Consider the following 18,654-nt stretch of genomic DNA (forward strand, 5'->3'; position numbering starts at 1 on the left):
CCAAACCGTCAGCTCTAACACATATCTTTAGAAAAATAAATGTCGTATTTTCTGGTGATATATTAATATTAAGTGTGCTTTATTTACAAAATGATTTATTCGACATTTTGTCCTCCATGCTAGAACCACTTTAACGCTTTCTGATACATGTTGAGCTATAAGTTGCCAAATAAATATTCTTTATCCTGTCAAATACATAGCATTCATTTAGATCCCATTTATCAAGAGACCCTTTACAAAGTCTCTTACATTTTCAAAAGTATTTATTGAAATACAATTTGAAGAAAAGATGCACAAATGAAGAAGGAGGAACCCAAGTCTGGAGATTTAAATGTCAAATTCCTATCAAAATGCATCGTGGTGAAATGGAAACTCATAATCTTATAAAGAAGAGTTAGTACATTTATCTCGTAATAATAAAAATAAAGAGCAGAGGAGATTCACTATCTCTCTAGTACCCTCATTAGCAAAAATCTGGCAAACTATCAGTTGATTTAATAACACTTTTTTTTTGGTGGTAGTGTATGGTGATGAAAGGGCAGATTGAAGTGATGTATGTCAAATATTAGTAGCCTTTTAAGAAGCCATCCCCCGTGGCCCTTAACCCCTTACAGATGGCAAATAAGGTACAGAGCAAAGGAAATTAAGATGACAGTGTGTTGACAGGAGCAAGCAGACTCTAGTTTTCATCCCCACAGACAACGGCAATGACATCACATCTTTTCAAACTGACACATTAATGAATTTAGCAACACCTGAACTTTTCTGGCAGGAGACACCTTTGACACCACTAGGTTCTTTCATGTCAGTAATAATAGGATTCTGTATCAGTCCCCCACTCCATATTTGATGGCAGAATTACCTTTTGGGCCCTAACAAGTTGACAGGGTTTCATTTTGCTCCCTCCCTTAATGACATCTTCTTCCGCAGGTGAACTGGAGATGTAATGACTTCCTTTTTTGTCTTGGAGGATTCCTAAATGTCATTGAGAGACCCAAGACGTCTCAATCTCACTTAATGCAAACAGGAAGCCAAGGGTTTTTAAAGGTGAAATGGATCTTGCTAATGAAGAAGTATCACTCTTCGTGGGGCATGCAGCTTGTTAGTTCGAGTTAGGTGAGTGTCCTAAGGTTAGGGTTCAAGCATGACGCAGGGTGTAACGAAAGATGTCATCTTTTATTTATCGGGCTTTAAAAAAAAACATAATTGAGTGGTCGAGCAATAAAAACAGGGAGCCCTCTCTGCCTTTGGAATCCAGACAGAAAGGCATTGAGCTCTGGCCTCAAAAATTTGCGATAGGGGGTGTCAATTATGATAAAGTTCAAATCTGCGAACAGTAACCCCACCCTATGAATACAGCTGCCTATTCAGGAAGACCAGAAACTCAAGTGTTCTGTTTATCCCAATTCACTGGTCTTTTTATTTTTCCCATGACTATGACCCCATAGTCACATAGTTATCCCATTGTTTCATTTCCCTTCTTTTCCACAATACGAAGGCATGAGATACAATCCTTGAGGCTATCATTAATTTGCAAAATGGTCATGAAGCCCAAAGGGGGATGCAGGGAGTCCTCCCAAAGTTAAAAACTCGGCACCCTGAGAACTTGCTACACATTGAAATCATGCAGAAATTCTCCGTTTGCTTTCTTTTCTGCAATTACTCATCTGGCTGGTCACCATTTGAGGGAAATACAAGAGGGGAAAATCCAATTCACACAGTGACATAAAATCCATTGTGGATGCAAAAAGCCAAAGCTAGCAAAACCAAAGTGAGCCGTGGAAGGGTTTGACCAGAGCAGAGAGGGTTAAAGTGACACTGTTTCAGCTGTCAGCTCCCTGCCACCGCCCTCAAATGACCAAGCTAGGCGGCTGAGAATAATTTCTCATACTATTACATGATAATATTTTCAAGCAGGCAAAACTAATTAGCAGATTGTACTTGGCTGGTGACAGTGTTTTCTCTTTCCTTTTTTTCTCTTAAAATTCTATAATTGCCAGGGCCAAAACTTTTCGGATCCAGCAGTTTCGTTTGAAAAATTCAGGAGCTAACACTTTGAAGAAAGTCCCATCCCAGCAAAGTTGCAGGTTTCTTTTCCCTTATCTGCCTTGGAAGAGCCATATAATTAGTAACTGTTAGGTTTATCCACTACCTTTGTGAAGGAAAAAAAAAAAAAAAAGAAGAAGCAGAAAAGAAAAGGAAGAAAAAAACTCATTAAAAGATGAGGATGGATTCTCAATTAAAACACTTAGATTCTGAGTCAAGGCCTCTGTGGCATTTGAGGAAAAACGCGGCCATTACATTTGGTAATAACAGGTAAAATAATGACTTTTTCACCTGTCAACTGCTAGCTTAAGATTCCCACACATGTAGGCCATTTCTGTTTCATCTGTTCTTTGAATTTCAGCTGCTTTGCTTTTCAATGCCTCCGTTTCACGGGTGACTCCTTTGTGTCTGAGACGTTCACACTGGGTTCTCTCCCTCTTTGGTGCTGGGCTTTCTTTTCACAGTGACATTTCAACATAAACAGTCAATATTCATTACCTCAAAGGAGACTTTCCTCCTATTGCTGACCAATTAAATACCAGCTGAGATAGGCAGACAAAGCTAAAGAAGCTGTAACACAAGACAGGCTTAGAGCGGAGTCTCTGCTCCCTTAAAGGAAGGAAAATTGTAATCAAAACAAAGAGAGCTGGGGATTTAGGGACTATCTCTGTCCAAGAGACACAATTCTGCGGGATATTACGGTCCCCTATCTTTTCATCTGGTGTACTGCAGAGTGAGGGGGTGGGGTTTGCATGATTTTTGTTGTTTTTAATAATTCACCACCATGCATTTTTGAGGTTTCACTGAGGACAATCAGCCCTTAATTAGTTCCTGACTGTGGATGGCCATATTGGCATAGGCTGTTTACTCAGATGTTGGTAGACCTGACCTTTATTTTCTTTCTCTGCTGCTTAATTTGATTTAGCTTGATTTCTGCATTTCTCCACCGCACAGAGCGACTCAGGAGGCGCCTCTTAGAACATCTGTTGAGACAGAGCCCTCTCTGATGAACTCTCTCCTGTACCGGGAATTGCTGGGAATGGCTGTGAGACTCTGCCACGGAGTCCTCTGAACTGTGCCTTCACTTTGGGGAAAGAAATAAAAAAGTGTCCTGGTAGATTTCCTTGAATCATTACACAGCTCAGCTCTCTCCCCACCCCAGGCACCCCTCCCCCACACTCTCCAGGATACACAGAAAAATGTAGGCCACTAATGGAGCCATTTTCTTAGGAAACCTGGATAGGGCTTTTATTGTTGTTGTTTACCTTCTACGAATTTCAAACTATGCTCTCCTCCTCCCTCCAAAATCCTGAGCGGCAGGCATGTGCCACGTTGCAAGACTTTCCCTCCTCGTAAGTGAATTGTGCAGTAAACTAGACAATTTATTATTATTCTACTTTCACAGAATATTCTTCACTTCAGCAGCGAGGGAGGCATGCAGGGTGCCAAAATTTATATTTGAAATGTAGCCTGGACTTAAAGGCTGTAACCCAAACTGCTGTCGGGACTGCAGTTCACAAATTCTACATCTTCTGAAAGACTGATTTAGACAAAGTTCTCATGCAAAGAGTGACTAAAGGGGAAGACTGCATGCAAACACAGTGTGTGCACCCCGTTCATCTTCATAGACTTCACGCATCTTAGCTTTGTCAGCAATGGTAAAAGCAATTATGTTATTCCTAAAGCAAACAAACAAAAGTCACTCTGGATTGCAACCTCTTCTCCACTGCCATTAGAACACAGAATGAAAATCAGTGATCAATACTCCAAGTAATGCATAGTCCAAAATATGTGTGTCATATTAATTAGCTGTTGGAGAGCAGTGACATCTCAGTTTAATTTTCTGAGACTCTCTCATGAATTATTACTCTGCTTTGTCTTGTGAAAACGAAAGTGCTGGTAATGCAAGAACGTAAACTTTTATTTATCCAGGTATCTTTTTATAAAGAAAAAGAAAACTTTAGCTCATAGGAATTGTGGGTTACCTCCTACCCCCAAGCCAGATTAGGTGAATGTAATCATTGGAGAATTTTATTTTCCATTTGTGCGTCTAACAGCTAGAGGGCACAAAAGAATGCTTTTACCTTGCCTTGTCTTTTTTTTTTTTTTTTCCCATCACTGAGTAGAACTATACAGACTCAGAAATAAACAGAAATCCTGGGGAGGCTGGTAGATTTTCTTGTACTTCCCTTCCTTAGACATCAACTTTTCACATTTTCTTTCCAATGGGAATTCCAGATGACACTGATATTTGAAAGTGACATATAAGAACTTTGTCTCTCTGAAATGATAAAGACTAACTCCCGCAAATGAGAGATTCAAAGTGGGGTGAAATTATTTTGAGTTTGGTCCATCATCCTGTTTTGGAACTCTTTAGTAAGGTTCTTTGTTCCAAAGTCATCTAAACACGTGTTTGACCTTTATCATTCTAGCATCTTAAATATTAATGTTGGTTGTGATCCTGCATTAACAACATCTATTATTTTTGCACTAATAAGAGGCTTACAAGAATAAACATGAAAGGCTTGGAGCAACCTTCCTGTCAATTAAGAAACAGTCAGTAGTACCTCAAGTGAATACTGGCAGCAGATCTCGGCACCTGGAATGCGTGTAGAGACCCATGCTTCAGGCTGCAGAAGAGGCTCCAGCCCACCACTGTGAGTTTTGCAAACCATCCCTTCCTGCACATACTTATAATCCCCCCCCCCCAAATCTTGTAAAGCCAGCTACTAAGACTCAATGGTAAAAGGCATTCTTTTTGGACCATTTATTTGAAAACATAATAGTTTGGCATTTTTCTGCAAGAAACACTAATAAACCTCAGGAGGAGTCACATCTGTTGCTGCCGTACAAAATGGGTTGGGCCTCAATAGCATAATATATATAAACACTTTTTCCCCCTAATGAACTGTACCACCCCCTTAGGCATAAATGAGTTGGATCTGGATAGAGTGCCATTTGCCAAATTGTAAATTGCCTACATTTATTTTGGGAGTGCACTAAACAGAGTGCTAATTGCCTTGTTTAGCACTTTCCTTTCTTTCATTTGCACTGGTGTAAAATCTTAGTAAATTAACTCAAGGCTTTTATTATGTAGGTAGCATTTGAACAACCAAGAATTAGTAAGGAGGCAGCATGAAAGGACGGATAAAAGAGGAGTTGGCTCTACCCATAATGCCATTTATATGTCCCTTGAATTAAAAGGATGGAATTAACTTTTAATCCTTGGGCTTTTTAAATAGCTGATGTTAACACAGAATGTATTACGCAGCCATTTTATTCAAATTTGCTCACTTAAAATGGGTAGAATGTTAACAACCACGATCATATGGGGAAAGTGCAGCTAGCTGTATTCATATACACAAGTGTATATATTAAGATTCATTCCAAATAGCAATTTATGTAGTTGCAGTCAATTGCATAGTCAAGATTCCGGCTTATTGTCAAAGACAAAACACTCCAAAGTCATTAACATCCACTGCTGTGAGGTAGCCTATGTAAAATGAGTTGGGAGTCTCGTTGCCATTCTTAATGGACAGGTGTGTATTTCAAAAAAGCCATTACCAGATTTAGCATGGCACAGAATGCGTGCTGGCTGTTTGTCTGCAAAGGATAGAGGCAAAATGCCCATCGGTGCTGAAGGTCTGGTGCTCCTACAGGTGGCTCCTGGGAGGGAGTGCCCAGGGAGCTGTGGAATCTGGCAGGGGCAGTGCTCCCAGGATAAACCAAGGTCGTCTTCTACTCGCTGTGCTCTTGCTTTGACTTTTCCAGATCTTTTCAAAAGCAGGAGTGAGCTTTCAAATTTTTACTTACAAAAGAAAAGAAAGTCTATTACAAATGAAGATTTAAAATGAAAACAATAAACAAATCCAGCGTCTTTGTTTTCTTCATACTTGTACCTTTAAAAATCATGAAAGCTGTGTGTAGATAGAAGTCTGCCAACGTGAGAGACTCAGTGAAGCATATTTCAGTTCCTTCTTACAATTTGCACTAACCTTCCATCCAGCCATAGAGCTCTGCCGGTGATTACAGAGAGATTTGAGAAGGCACTTTACACGAGGACAAAATCTCTGGTTCTCAAGACATTCTACTGGGCTTTCATTTGGGGGGCACATTACCTTTAGGAATAGTTTTCAGGAAAAGCGTAGTTTCTGTTGTGGAGGATGGCGGGAACACAGTTTCTCAGTTCAAGATAATGAGAATGCAAGGAAGTGGGGGGGCAGAGTTGTATGAAAGGGTAACCAGTGTTTGCTGTATTGGAGATCACTGTGAATTCAATTAGAAAGATAAACTCAGGCCTTGATAATCTTATCAGTGGAAAAGAAACTGTATGTGTTTTGCTTTAATATTCCCTAAAATCCAAGCAGGATCACAGTAATTTCTTCAGAGGTGACACGGTCCTGGTAAGTAGGACTTTGAAACCAGGCAGACATATATGGGTTCCATGTGGCCCCTGGAACTTTGATCTCCTGTAAGTGACTTCATCTTTTCTTCATCTCTACAATGGGATAATAACACAAATGGAAATACTGTAGTAAGGATTATATGGCCAAGCATGTAAAGTATCTAGAATGTAATATGTGCTCAATATATGTGATTTCCTTCATAAACCTCTTTTTATCTTTGTTCACCTCTGATCTCACCTCTTCATTTAGTTAATGAAGAAAATCCCTGCTTAGATTTGAGAAGATATAGTTTAATTACTTTTGTTTGTTTTTTTTTTCCATTGCAGGACATGACAAAAAAGCCCTCCCCTATATAACATCTGAAGAAAGAATAAATGGATGAGAAAATGTACAGATCCAACAATGTTTTAAGATTGCATCTGGAATAATAACAATGAAGCCGTGATTCCTAAAGAACATGAGCTGCCAGTATTATTTAATATTAAGCCCCACTCTTTCCCACTCAGAGTTAAAAGCAGCTGGCAGTTTTAACTGTACGTATAATTATAGAAGATGCTTACAATGTATGCGTTGTACTAAAGACTTTGTGATAAAACATATTTGTGAAACTTCCAGGCCAAAATGGTTTGGATTCGTTTCAGATTGCAAGCTGGAATTACACACACTTCTCTGGATGCTATGTGGTCTACCTATCACTCAACGCTAAAGGGTGGCTTTAGATAAGTTTTGCATGAAATGAGATAGGATTTAATGTATTTCTAAAACTATACTTGAAGGGAAACAAAATGATATCTCAACTACTTTATCTGATTTCCTATTTAAATAGAAAGAATATTGACAAATTAACACTGAGAGTGAACAAGAGACAAGGCCAAGAAAGAATGTTTTAACTTAATTGAGCTATTTTATGTGCCTCATAATATAAAGTGTTTCCTAATTCAGGGTGATTGGCACTTTTAATGGGAAGAAAATGGTAATTCTACATAAAAAAAAAACAGAAACATATGAAATAATGCAACTTTCTCTCAAGTTATTTGAGATTGCATCTATTGACTAATCCTTGAGTACAGCTAAACCGTGCTGAAGATTGGTTTTCAAATCCCCCCAAGGAACTGATTCCATAGTTAATTTCTTTGTTATGCTACTCTACCAAAGGCTGGGGCCAACAATTAGAGAAAGTGGAACTTTTTTTTCCATGAGACCTTCACCAAGGTTGGAAGAGAAAAACTAGTCACCTACTTTTTAACTAGAGACTCCGAGAGTCTGACTAGGGGTAGATCTTTCGTTTTTTGTTTGTTTGTTTGTTTGCAGTTTTTGGCCTGGGCTGGGTTTGAACCTGCCACCTCCGGTATATGGGGCCGGCGCCCTACTCCTTTGGCCACAGGCGCCACCCGGGGGTAGCTCTTTCTACTATTTAATTCCAGGGTGTTTTTCTTTCTTAAATCCTTAGGCAAATAGTCTAAAAATGAATCTTTCATTTTAGCAAACTCATAACTTTGCAGGTTTGCATTTTTGTCTCTAAAACGTGTCCACAGGGCTCCTGATTTTCATTTCCTAGTTTTTCTCCCCCCTCTTTTATTTGAGCTAATCTGTGACATTTTAATCTATTATTAGATATTGGAAAACAGGAACTGTAATGGAAACTATTCTAAGGATGAGCCATGATTCTTTTGTTCAAAGAAAGATGTGCTGTTTATCAGTAGCTTGCCTATCACGTTGAATCTCATGACTCCCGGGGTTCAATTCTTTCTGTCTCGGCATATCCAGGACTCTGATGACCTGAAACCATCTTCCATCGTGAATTAACTTAGCATATGTTTAATGAGTGTATGATTTAATTTTACTAACTAAATGACCTCGGTACATGGAGTTTTTGCAGATCCAAAGCTACGGCAGACATTCAAAATGTTCAGAAAATTCAAATAAAAAAAATATTTGGTTTTGTTAAGAAAGAATTCACAAAAACATGACAATACTGAAATTGAATACAAAAGTGTACGTTTTCAACAAATGTGCCTCTTTTCTTAGTAAATATAGCACTAGGTTATCAATAAAAACTTAGCATGAGAGTATAGTCACCTGTCAGCCCAGGTATCTGATTTGCAGTGGCCTCAGCTCTTTGTGTAGCTTTCATCCCTTGGGGACATTCTGGACTTGAAACCTTCTAGAAGCCCAGTAATCCAGAGGAAAGCCCAAAGGGGAGAAACAGGAAGGTCCATGACCTTCTCAGCTATCACCATGAGGTCAAAACCAAATGCGCTCTAGACACAGAAAGAACAAAAAAAGGTGTACACATTCTAAGAAATGAAAAAACTTGTGCGTTCAATTTGCCATTCTCAAGTCCCGTTTGACTTCCGCAATTACAGGGGGTGCTCAAACGTGACTTGAATTCATCTTTTGTTATTGGTATATATGGGGTATTACAACTTTTCTCCAGGTTTTCCTTTCTTATGCATGACTTTTTTGGCACCCTTTGTATAATTCTTTCGGTTAAAGCCATGGAGTATAAACCTCTCACTATTCCCGAAGTTTTCTGGGACTTACTCAACCATGCATGTGGTACAAAAGAGGCCAACACCGCCAGCCTCATTGAATATTCAGATAGTTGTGCCAGGAAATTAATACCCAGAGACGGCTAGGCTAACATTAGGTAGCATTATTACTAATAACAAGGTGAAGAGTTCTGGAACACCCTAATTTCTATCTGCCGGTTTGCCCATTCTGGCAACAATGCATTCCAGATCTGTTCAAATGTGTTTTTAAAGTATTACCATACTTTCCTTTCTATTCTGGGAGCCACAGCTAAAAATATCCATTTGATCTTTTTAAAAAACAGCGCTTATAGTGAAAAGTCTCTTTAATTAAGTCTATTGCTTTTTAAAAGTTTACTCTGCTCTTCCAGCAGGAATCTACTTTAGGAAAATCATCTCAAATGACAGAAAGCCATGAAGAAAATGACTTAACTGCACCTTTTATTAGAGTATTATTTAATATTAAATAAAACATTTGCTATAATCCAAACATTCGACTCAGAAGATGAAGTGTTATGCAGCCACATGAAAATTATGCTTATAAAGATTCTTTTTTTTTTTTTTTTTTTTTTTAGACAGAGCCTCAAGCTGTCCCCCTGGGTAGAGTGCCGTGGCATTACAGCTCACAGCAACCTCCAACTCCTGGGCTCAAGCGAGTCTCCTGCCTCCGCCTCCCAAGTAGCTGAGACCACAGGCGCCCGCCACAACGCCCGGCTATTTTTTGGTTGCAGGCGTCATTGTTGTTTGGCGGGTCCGGGCTGGGGATTCGAACCCGCCACCTTAGGTGTACGTGGCTGGCGCCTTAGCCGGTTGAGCTATAGGTGCCGAGCCGCTTATAAAGATTCTAATGACATAAAGTAATATTTCTTGGGGAAAGAAAGTGTAACACAATTTATGTATGACGTTATCTTGACTCTATAAGGAAGAGAAATGCAAAGACAGAAACAAACGAACTGGGCTAGAGATAGTCACTCTGGTGTGGTTGGAAGCTGAGATTATGGGAGCCTTTACTGACTTTATTATACTTTCTCCATCGTTTTGTTAATAATTTTTAAAAGTAAATAAAGAGACAAAAAGTATTCCTCACAATGTTGCTTAGAGCAGTTTCCTTGAGAAGATGTGGCCACAAGTGATGACATACACACGTCACCCCTATATACCCATCTGTCTTCAGCCCGTCACCTCGTAACCTGAGGTGTTAAGCCCCTCACCTCGATAGTGTGAGAATCAATGACCCAAACCCAAAGAACCTACTTGGACCTGAGAACAGGTTTCTTTTCTGAAGGAGAAACAAGCTTGGATATTTTCATTTGCTGGCTTCCTTTTTCAGGGGGGGGAGTGAATGACTACATTTTAGATTTGCAAAGTTCCTTGTCCTCCTATTTTGTTTAGAAAGTAAAAACTTGAAATTCTAGTTCTACCACTCTCTTGCAAAATTCCAGATCTGAGAGTTCTCTGCTGCTGGCATTCTGCACAAGCCCTTCACCTCCGACAGTGGACACCCTCACGCTCCCCGCACAAGCTCACTCACAAAGAATCATCTCCACATTAGTACAATCAGCAATTTGGCTTTTCTTTTAAGAGCACACAAATGGCTCTCTGTTTTTAAAGAAATGTCTCAAGCAGGATTTGCATCGTGAGGCTTACTTCATTCCCCACTCTTTCACTTCATCCTCATCCGCTGCCCAGGCAGAGAAGCTAGAGGGGAGTGTGATTAAGCTACTTTCCAAAGGTCACAGAATCAGCCAGGAGTCCAGGCCAGAATCAACTCCAGTGATGTTTCCTTTAAGAGATTCCTGTCACTTTTAATCTACGCGGTCAGAGTTTCCCCCCTTCCCACTAAGCTGTGTTGCAACATGTATTAAATGAATATTAGGTAGTATGCTCGCTGGCTGAGCTCTGAGGTGTTAAGGCTCTTTGGCCACCATTATAAAGAAAATTAAGCTTATTCGAAGGATATGTGGTCTCTATGAGTAAAGAGTTAAAGGCAGATTACGCAAATAATAAGATTGTCATTTGTCCCCTCTGTTCACTCCGAGGCCTGTTTTTCTGTTGATGTTTTTCTTCTCCTCCAATTGAGAGATTAACCTGGTCCCAATTGAAACGGCAGTCCATATCATACCTTTCCTTGATCTCTCAGCATGGCTAATAACAGCTGGGGCCTGCCAAGCAAGCGTCTTTATTTTTTCTTTATTGTTCCAGACTACAAACCCGTGAACCTTCAGCTTGTTATGTACTTAACCATGGTCAGGTTGATGTCATTATTTTCTGATTGTCCGGGAGCTCCTGGGGTACTGGCCCACATTGACAGAGAAGGGCTGGCGCGCTCTTTGTAGAGTAACCTTTGAAAAAGAAGCCCCTCGACCACCTGCATGTTTAGCCTTAGAACTGTGACATTGCACGAGGCCAACTGGTACGCTTCAAAACACATATTAGCACCACTGGTGTTAGTGCATCCTGCTTTTTAATTTTTACTTGGTCTTATCAGATAAACCCTATCTGGGCCACAAGCAAATGCTTGACAGATTTTTTAAGATATTTGCAAGAAGATCTGCTATGTCTGGTTCACTGTGCGCTTTGTCTACATCTAAGTGTAGCTATTTGCTAGTCTCCCCCTTCTTTTTCGAGTTCTTTTTTCTCCTGTTGCCCGTCCATATGTCTAGCTAACTAGCCAGGCTAGCCTAATGCAGACAAAACCAGGGACATGAGCGCAAAATGGCAAGAACAGTGGAGCAAAGTGCTTCTCTGCATGAACCATCTCCACACTTAGCTTTTACAATGCTGTAAAAATTGGTCTACTTGTTATCAGTTCAGACTGGAAAGCAAGCAACAGCCCTCCATTGCCTCGGGCTTTGATGTAAGCACCCCTGACTATTTCTGCTTAAACTCCAGCGGATGGAAGACACCTATAAAGATATTAATTAGCTCCAGTTGTCACCAGATGTGTTCACATTCTCTGAGCCAGCCTCTGAAATACTGGAATTTTTATTAGGCAAGGTAATGTTTATGGCTCTCATTAAAGCCCGACTCATAAAAGGCTGAAGATGAGATTGGTAGGGAAGACGGAGAAAGTAGTTCTCTCTTTGTTTATCAACTTTCAAAAAAAAAAAAAAAAATCCCAAAGTCCTGTGTTTCAGTCTTGAGTGGCATGTTAACTTTGAGGGATTTGGCAAGATTCTTCGAGTGTTTACGTTTTGAGGAAACCTTTTGAGTTGTACTTCATAAAATGAATGGTTTGTGTCAGAACGATGGTGCATTTACATGCTTAATTATAATGATGTCAGCCACGGAGTGCTGCATCATGCAAAAAAGAAAAAAATCAGTACTAATTGTTATTGGACTGGATATTAACTTACCGGGATATATTATGACAACAGAAGGAATTTATTGTTTATTCAAAATGGGTGAGTCGTACTTCTTCACTATCAGGGCAGGGAAGCAGTGAAAGGGGAAAAAAATCCAAAAATATCCTCTGAGGACTTTTTTCCGATGCATCCCCCCAAACAGCTTATTGTCATGTCTCTCTGACTCTTTGGAAATACTTTCACTAATTTTTTTCTGGGATAAAAGAAATCATAATAGCTAAAGACGGCTCAGGTCTACTAACCTAGTTAGAAAAAAAAAAAAAGTATCTTAATTTGAGAAGGATTTGAAGGCCAAAATAACTGTTCAGGTTCCTTCAAAAGCTTCCCTGACCTCCTTTTGAAACTCCTCCCGAATCAAACCTCCACACATCATATGACCGGCGCAATTCTTCTGATGACCCACATGATAATCCATGGTCTGGGGTCCCCAAATGGAATATATCTTCAGCTTGAAGTCCTCTTATGACTACATCAGTGCATCTGATTTACGGTTTCATAAGATCTTTGGAGATTTTAAATGATATTCAGAAATATGCTGATGCATTTTTAAAAGATTCCTTTTTCCCATCTGAACTCTTTTAACAAAGGTATTACACTAAGTACAAAAGCTGTCCAATTTTTTCCAACCTTTTGGTTCTTTCTAAAACACAGTCATTTTGTTAGACATTGAAAATGTCTTGATTTAGTTGTCTTGCTATTTTGGGCCTGTCCTGCCCCCTGCAGTGGTAATAAGGATGGGGGTCCCTGCTGGGCCCTGAAGAATACCATTTCACGGCCGCCACAGAGCTGGCGGCTTTTATTTATGGAGCCAAGAAAATGAATGGGTATTAGTGTCCAAACATTTCAACATGCTCCCGCGGCCATGCACAAAAGGGACTGATTTGCAGCAAATTTCCACTTATTTTCCAAAAGTATTTACCTTGCCGAAGCTCGGCTGATCACTATAATGGCATAGCTGAGGGAGAAAAAAAATGACCATTTCAGAACCCAATTTTTATATATATATATATGTATATATATATATAAATTGTGTATATATACACACACATAAATCTATATATATACATATATGTATATATATATTTCTGAACCTTAAAAAGTCTTCTCCTGTATAGCTGCTAGGCTTTTATGGATTTGTGGATAAATCTCAGGTGCTGGGGTTTGTAGCCTTCACTGTTGAAGCACTGTTGTTTTAAATAAGAAAAGCACCGGCACAGACTGAACAAAGATAGTTCACGGCAGTAGATATGGGCTTACATAAGGGCACACTGCCAGTGCCCGAGCCACCTTCAGACACTCCCAAAGAGTAAGGCCGGCATATCGATGTCTGGAATTCTGGCCAGGGCTTGAGGCCTGATGTGTTGTGCAGCTGTGCTTATTAGACGTAGGCAAATGGATGGGGGAGGCTCTGCCGAAATGCTGGGCGATCACCTTCCTGTGTCATGCAATTCACTTTCTCAGGCAGCCCATTTTAATCGGACACCTACCAAGTGCTGGACATGGAACTTCCCTCACAGACTTGTTCAGGGTGGTAGTAAATGTGGCTTCCTGAGTCCTATGCTCAGGATGTCAACATCCTCTGTTTGGACAGACCCCTGGAACATCTCTCCTCCTCTGCTGCTCCACCTCCATCTCTGAGTGGGACGCTCTTCATTTCTGAAACATTGTATTGCTTTCTCACTGCTGGACCTGGTTCTCTCTTCTTAGGAGACAGGAAATCTTTTCCCTCAATCTACAAATCCAAGTTCCTACTCCTCACATTTCAGCCAAAGGATCCATTTTTTTATGAACAGTCCGCGAAGTCCTTAAGATGTTATCATGTTTTAGTATTTCTGTGTACATGGATAATAAATCTCCTGAGGGATGAATTGATAATGATCATATCCTCCAAGACTTGTGTGCACTTTGCACATAGTAGGTGCTCTTTCAAAGGCAGGGTGGGTGATGGGGGGGTGATGAGGAACCATCAGCTCATGTAGTCCCTTGTCTTTCCTCCTCTTTAGGGAAGATTCTGAAAATCCAAATCAGGTACAATACTAGTCCACCCCATAAGGAGCAAGGTTTACAAGTACAGCGGGATGTATAGATTTCCCCTTCTCCCGTTTCTCCAAGGTCCGTGTTTGCTTTTCTCACCCTGTTGTCAACTACGCCATGGATGTTACTCTCTGACTCACTGTTCACAAACATTGCTATTTTATCGCTCAAATTTCTATGGAGAACAAATTACTTGTCAGACTATTTACAAAAATCCAGCCCTAAACTGTTAATATGTGGTTCATAATATAAGAAGTTATTATACTGGGGGAAACAGAAAAAAAGAAAGAAAGAAAGAAAGAAACCCAGCAATTATTTCATCCTGGTTCCATCAACAATTAACTATAGAACTTTTGACTGGTTACTTAATTCTCTATACCTCAGTTTCTTCATCTATAAAATGGGATGCATAATCATAGCTGCTTGATGAAAGCACTATGTAGATCGACCAAGTTGGTAAGTACTCAGAATATAAAAACTGCTCAACTATTGTTAATGTTTATTTCATATTTTGGAACATATGGCTTTAATTTACAATGGGCATCTCCAGGTTGACTTGCTGTCCTTGAGTAATAGATAATAAAAATCTCCCAGGCATATCTTCTCTGATCAGAGCCACTTGGGTGCAGGCTACTGTATTGCCTTTTCATATAATAAGATTATTTCTGAAGAAACTTCTTCCAGCAAATTCCATCACGCAGGCTCTTATTCTCTGAGTTTCGAGGGGTTTCTTGTCCTGGTCACTATTTAAGTCACTCCCACTGCATCAGATCTGCACCATAAGCTAGTGAATTACCAAAAGACCTGGAACATTTAGATGCCAATAGGTACCCCAGAGACCAGCCAGTCAACGGCTCTTTCAGCCAAGCTTTGCTGGGCCACATGGTTCTCAGACATCTGTGTTGTATTCTGCTTTCTTTCATTAAAGGAAGGCATCCATCCTTATGGGTTTATTTTATAGCAGCAGTTCCACAGATTTTTAGGGTTTTGTTTGTTTGTTTGTTTGTTTGTTTGTTTGTTTTTTACCAGAAGGTCAGCAAGTTCTTCTCCTTCTGCTCTGCCATTGACAGATACTACTTACTTCTCTCTGGCTCTCAACTTTCTCATATGTAAAATTAAATGATTGACTGAGAGGGTTGTAGCCAGGGACATTTCTGCTTCTACATTCACTGATCTTAAGAATTCACCTTCACAGAGAGAGAGAAAACCTCCATCTTAGAAAAACTTTTTTCTAGATCTTTATGAAACGGAACTGGACATGTTCTTGATGGCGAACTCTCACACTAATTATCAACATCCTGGTGTTGGGCAAGATTACCCAGCTGTCCTTCATGTTTTCAGCTTTATAGGGCACAAATGAACAATGACTCGTCAAGGTTCAATAGGTCAATTATTCTGGTGTGTTTTCCATTCTCGGACGAAGCAACATCTGAGACACGTCTGTGAACACAGTCACACAAGAAATCTGCATGGGACATTCATGCCACCGTGAATGGAGCTCAAAATCTCACAATGAATAAGGTACAGTTTCACAGTCTAATACAACAAATCCACATAGAAATAAATTATTTCACTATCAATTAATAAGTACAAAATTGTGAGCCAGTGTGCTTACCCAGTGTGTGCTGGAAAGGCACGCAAGAGAAAAAATGGGTGAAAGACAAAAACTGAATGTGTGCGTGATCTTCCTGCGGAAAATCTTGGAGAAGCAAAATTAAAAGTTTCCTTACTTTAGGACTTCTCAAGGCCTTGAAATCGTTATTATATAATGTGCATCTCTAAGACCTAACTTTTTTTTAAAAAGCAACCAAATACCCTTTTTTATTTTTTCGGTTTGACTAACAGCATTGTTGGAAAAGGTAGTATGTACAAAAGCAACCCTACGTTGGAGAGACAACTGTGAATTTCATGAGTTTGAGTATAGCAGATGAGTAACGGACCATCTAAAGTCATACCTTGACTCTTTCAATTATAGTCCCTTCCTCCAAGGGTTGCCGGGGTTGTTGTGAAGAGCAAATGAGTTATGTTATATAACAGAATAAGGGCTGGCATTTAAAAAATATTTAATAAAACTTTCTCATTGCATTAAATAAAATCATCATTATGATTCCTAGAATAGAAAATTCTAGGAATTTTCAACAAATTCCTGGATTGGTTCTTTAACTGTTGAGGTGGCGTCTCCAAGTGGAAGGATGGAGGTAGAGGAAGAGACCACAGCAGTCAGAGGAAATAAGGGGAGCTGTGACCCAGAGACTTAAACTAGCAATGAAGCATGAGTCCATTAAGTTGGAAATGGCTACAAAGCAGAATAATGCTCAGAGCCTCTCCTAAAACCAAAATGAGACTGGAGTGGGGGTCGACCACACACTGTGCACCTCCTTGTAATCCCCCTTCCGAAGGCCCCTAGTGAACAAGTTACTTCAGTTCATGGCATCATTACCCAAAGCCCATCATTAGTTACTATTTTGTGGTGATGCTTCAAATTAAACCTAGCCATTGCTTACAATAACATCTCTTTCCAAAATTTATTATGTTCAGGAAAACCCTTAAGCAAAATGTTCAGTGAATTAGTACTAGAAATCTACCTTCTCAAGTGTCCTTACCTATAACATTTATGTATGTATGTATGTATGTATTTACTTACTTATTTACTTATTTATTTGAGCCAGGATCTTGCTCTGTCACCCAGACTGGAATGCAATGATGCAATCATAACTCACTGTAGCCTCAAACTTGTGAACTCCAAAATCCTCCTGCTTCAGCCTCCCAAGTAGCTGGGACTCCAGGTGTGTGCCACCATGTCTAGCTAACTTTTAATTATTTTGGAGAGATGAAGATCTTTTTATGTTATCCAGGCTTGTCTCCAACTCCTGACCTCAAGCAATCCTCCTGCCTTGGCCTCCCAAAGTGCTGGGATTAAAGGTTTGAGCCACCACACCAAGCCTAATTCCACTAAGAAATAACAAGGAAATTCTTACTATGTGTAGAATGTCACAAATTTATAAGTAATATGCATATTACACAAAATCACAGAGATGATGACACAAAAGCATACACTAAGCTGGGTTTTTCTTACATTGTTTTTTTTTTTTAATAGTCTAAACCCAGATCGTATTTTTTAATACCTATTTGTAAACATCCTGCCTCCATGTTATTTAGTTGCTTTTCCTTTGTAGTTCTTCAAGTTTTTTGCTAAATTCAAATATTTTAGAAATCTCAGACATTACTTTTTCTTCCTCCTTCTCCCTCCCTTCTTCTTCTTCGTCTCTCCCTCTCCTCACGCCTGCTGTCCCCACTCGCCTCCATTCTGAGTTGACAGGAGCCACCCAGGGAGACACAGATACGCACGTTTGCTTTTTGGTGCATTAGATATTGATTTGACAGTTAGATCTCATGGGAGAGAAAGTAGAAGAGAAAGACAATACATTTCACAAATAACCAGCACCTCAAGAAATAAAAGTAAACACTTTTTAGTAAATAGCACCCACTTATTCGGCTGTCATCACATGCCAGGCACTGGGCAAGCCCTGCCCATACATCACGCCCTACGATCTCTGCCAGTGAGCTGGCCCCACTTTACAGATAAGAAAACTGGGCTCCTTGATGGAGATTCTGTGTCCACTTCACAAAGCTAGTGAGTGATGGAAAGAAAGACTTCAATACAGCCCACATGAAGTTCAAAATTCGGTCTTGACCCATCAACTCATTGCTGCCTCCAGGAGCTCCTATTAGAAAACCTAAGAGTTTTTGGTCTACAAAACAACTCACTGGCTGAAAGCAATTTAGAAAAAAAAGGCATCCCCTGAGTTTCTATCAGATATAGACAAAATGAATCTGAAGGAAGAATTGTAATCCACAAACAAGCTAGAATATGAACCTTTATCTCTGGGATGCCTATAGGCAAGGAGAAGGAGCCGTGTTAGAAGACCCAGGAGATGTCTCCAGCTTGGGCATTTATTTAGCTATCTGATGCTTAACCTCAGGGAGACTCAGTTTCTTCATAGGTAAATGAGAATGACCACTTCCTTTCTGCTTACTTGTCAGTTATGGGGAGGAGTAAACGAGCTTATCCATGTTTATGAAAGTGGAGCACCAATACAGAGAGTATTATATAAATATGTAATTACTGTTAGCATTTCTCTGCATCCCTAGTTCTGTTTTATTTCATTTTTGTTTTTGTCTTTTTTGCTGGACATTTTAGGATGAAGGAAAGTGTGTGTCAAGTCTGTTGAAAGATCCATTCAGCCTCCTATTCTCTCAGTGATGGATCTA

Source organism: Otolemur garnettii, unplaced genomic scaffold (genome assembly GCF_000181295.1).
Source record: "Otolemur garnettii isolate 467f Iridium unplaced genomic scaffold, OtoGar3 scaffold00029, whole genome shotgun sequence".
In the NCBI taxonomy this organism is placed as follows: Eukaryota; Metazoa; Chordata; class Mammalia; order Primates; family Galagidae; genus Otolemur; species Otolemur garnettii.